Source organism: Nestor notabilis, unplaced genomic scaffold (assembly GCF_000696875.1).
Source record: "Nestor notabilis isolate BGI_N333 unplaced genomic scaffold, ASM69687v1 scaffold20958, whole genome shotgun sequence".
NCBI classification, from domain to species: domain Eukaryota; kingdom Metazoa; phylum Chordata; class Aves; order Psittaciformes; family Psittacidae; genus Nestor; species Nestor notabilis.
In genome coordinates this window covers 2,923-5,848 of record NW_009940828.1, presented here as the reverse complement: position 1 = coordinate 5,848, position 2,926 = coordinate 2,923, and positions in this window count along the sequence as shown.

Here is a 2,926-nt window from a genome sequence, read left to right as displayed (position 1 = left end):
GCTGAAGGGCGGGCTGGATCCGGCCTGTCTTAAAGCTCTTTTCCAACCTGGTTGGTTCTATGAGTCTGTGCTGGATGCAGGGTGTGGGATGAAGGATGCAGGATGAAGGATGCAGGATGAAGGGATGCAGAGTGGAAGATGTGAGATGCAGGATGGAGGGTTTGGCATGAGGGATGGAGGATGTGTGTGCAGGATGCACTGGGAAGGATGCAGGGTGCAGGACATGGCAGTGGATGGAGCCTGCCCATGGCAGCTCCACAGAGGAGCTGTGGCTGGATCCAGGACAGCTCCAAGGGGCTGGAATCAGGGGGCTGAGCTTTCTAAAGCAGCAGATGCTGCATCCAGGGATGGGGACCTAAACCCAGGGACAACCCCACACAACGGGGGAGGCCCCAGAGCCTTCCAGCAGCAAAACTCTGCCCTCTTGGGTACCAAAATGGGCTGATGGAGTGGGATGGGGAAGGGAGGGATGGAGGCAGCGGGATGGGGAAGGGAGGGATGGAGGCACTGGGTTCTCTTTCATACTGAAATAATTTATTCTTTAACAACACAGTTATAACAGTCCAACGAGACAGAATTACCCTTGTACACAGCAAACATCTGCTCAAACACGTACTCGCTAAAAAGGTGTGTGCCAACTGTAGTTAAAAAGCACCATTAGATGGTCCTGACACAGGATTGGGGATGACAACGTGGTATTTACAGCAGGAAACAGAATTCCCATTCTCCCAGCTGGTGAAGCTGGAGCGGGTTCAGCTTCTCGGGAAGCAAAAAGATGAAATGAATGCAAGCAAAAAGGTGGAAAAGCACCACAAGTGACCCAAAAAACCCCAACCAATCCCAACCCAATGCTGAGATGGTTCTGGTGAGGGTGTTCCAATGGCTCATTGGCCACTGTGCTGGATAAAGCAAGAGGATGAACCAAATCTTGTGGATGTAATGATTCCTGGGAAGCACAGGGCTTGGATATGGCAGCTTTCCTTGTGTCCAGCCCGAAAACAAAGGTGGGTGATGCCCAAACCCATCACTTGAGGGGGGGACAAACCAGGCAGCAAAGCACCATTGCCTCTGGAGAGACTCCCATTCCCGTCAGCTTCCCATTCCCCAGCTGGAGCTGGGTCTCGCTTCCCGAAATGGTGGTTTGGGATCTGCTTTCCATGAGGAAAAAGCAGCAAAATGAACCAACCCAAAAAAGCGTGTTTTCAACCCAGGTCTGTGCCACGACCGTCGTAAACGAGGGGTGCGCGAGCGGCTCCTCGCCCCCTGTTGTGAATCCCCATCTACGCAAGTGTCCTACCTGCAGCTTAGTTCTTAGGAATGCTGGTGGATCAGTGAATTCCAAGGAAAAGGCTGGCAAAGGGGGGACCTGGAGAGACCAAAACCTGCCGCAGACGATCCCGGCTGCTCACCAGGAATCAAGCGCCGCGTTTCCAGCCCCATTCCAGGTTAGTGCATCAGTTTGGAGGGTTCCTGTTTCTCTTTGCCCTCAGGCTGGAGCGGGGCACATCCAGCAAGTGCAAAGGTCTGGTACTTAGTAGTTTGGGACAGAAGGAAGAGGGCAAGAAGGTGGTGGGTAACTCAGAGAGATACAACGCTGAAAGAACCAATAACTGATGCTGAGTTGAAACCTTAAGATTCGAAACATCAACCTCTTTCCACTTCCCGTTCAACCCTGAGGTGCTCTTCCTTCCCTGCTTAAAGGTAGTGCAATCTGGAGCTCCACTGGGAATCCCAAGCTGGTTCCAGAAGAGGGCAATGGAGGGCTCTTGGCAAAGTACTAATATTCCACTTCCTTTTTATTGTGCTTAGCCTCCTTTTGCCTTTTTCCCCCCTCTGTTTGAAAGCAGTGTGGGGGAGGTTGAGCTCATGTACCAAAGGCTGGGTGCTGGGATTCAGGAACGGCGATGCTGAAGGCATCCAGGTCAGCGTTGGATGTTGGAAAATTCCAACTGCTTTAAACATAATAATCCTTCATGGGTTTGATTGTTTTTCCTCTCTTAAAACCCAGCAAAAAGAGCCAAGATTTGGGAGACTGCAGGGATGTGGTAGCTCCGTCCCCCATCCTCTCGCTGCTCGGAGGCTTCAGATGATCCCAAACCAGTTTTAGGGTGTTAAAAAGGAAATAAAGACTAAAAAGGGAATAAAAATAGGAATCGAGTTGGATATTCTCCATTTTCCTGCACGTTGCAGTGTTTTGGTGGCTTCACCTGGAGAAGCCCTGGAAGAACAAAGTGGTTCCTTGCCCAATGCTGGAGCCTGACAGGGATCAAGCAAGAGGTTTGCTGAGGGGTGGAAAAGACCTTTGCCCAGCTTGAGGAGAAAAGAAACATCTCCCTTAGCAGACCCCTATGTCTAAAGTACCCAGAACATCCATAAAAGCAGAAAGTCCTAAGAATTTCATCTCCAGAACATAGAAAAAAGAACAAATACTGTTTATAGCTCCTGTGTTCTCTGTACAGTTCTGTGCTCTCTCAAGTGGGGCCCTGGGAAGGGCTCTGGGTCTTCCTTGGCATATTCAGATTTGTGTCCCTTAAGGCAGCGACCAAAATCCTCCAGGAGCCCCTTGGAGCACCCAGAAGATCGCTGCTGGTTGGAGAAGTGCTTTGGATGTGCCGGTGAGGATCTGAAGGCTGGAGGCTGCCCCGCTCCCTTCTCACCCCAGGTTATTGCTGAACCATCGCGCCATGGATGCAAGCGGGGCTGGGCATGGCTTCTGCGAGGCACGAGGCATCATCTTTGTGGGGTTTTGTGCTAAAGGGATGGAGATAATCTTTGTTCATCTCTCCGAGGTAGAAAAACGTATTGTCCCAGAGACAAGAAGCGTGGAAAAGGAAATTCCAGGAGCGCTCGCCTGGAACGGCGCCGTGCAGCCACGAGGGATGGGGACAGGGGCTGTTTGGTTTTAGGTAGGACACAAAACTTCCCA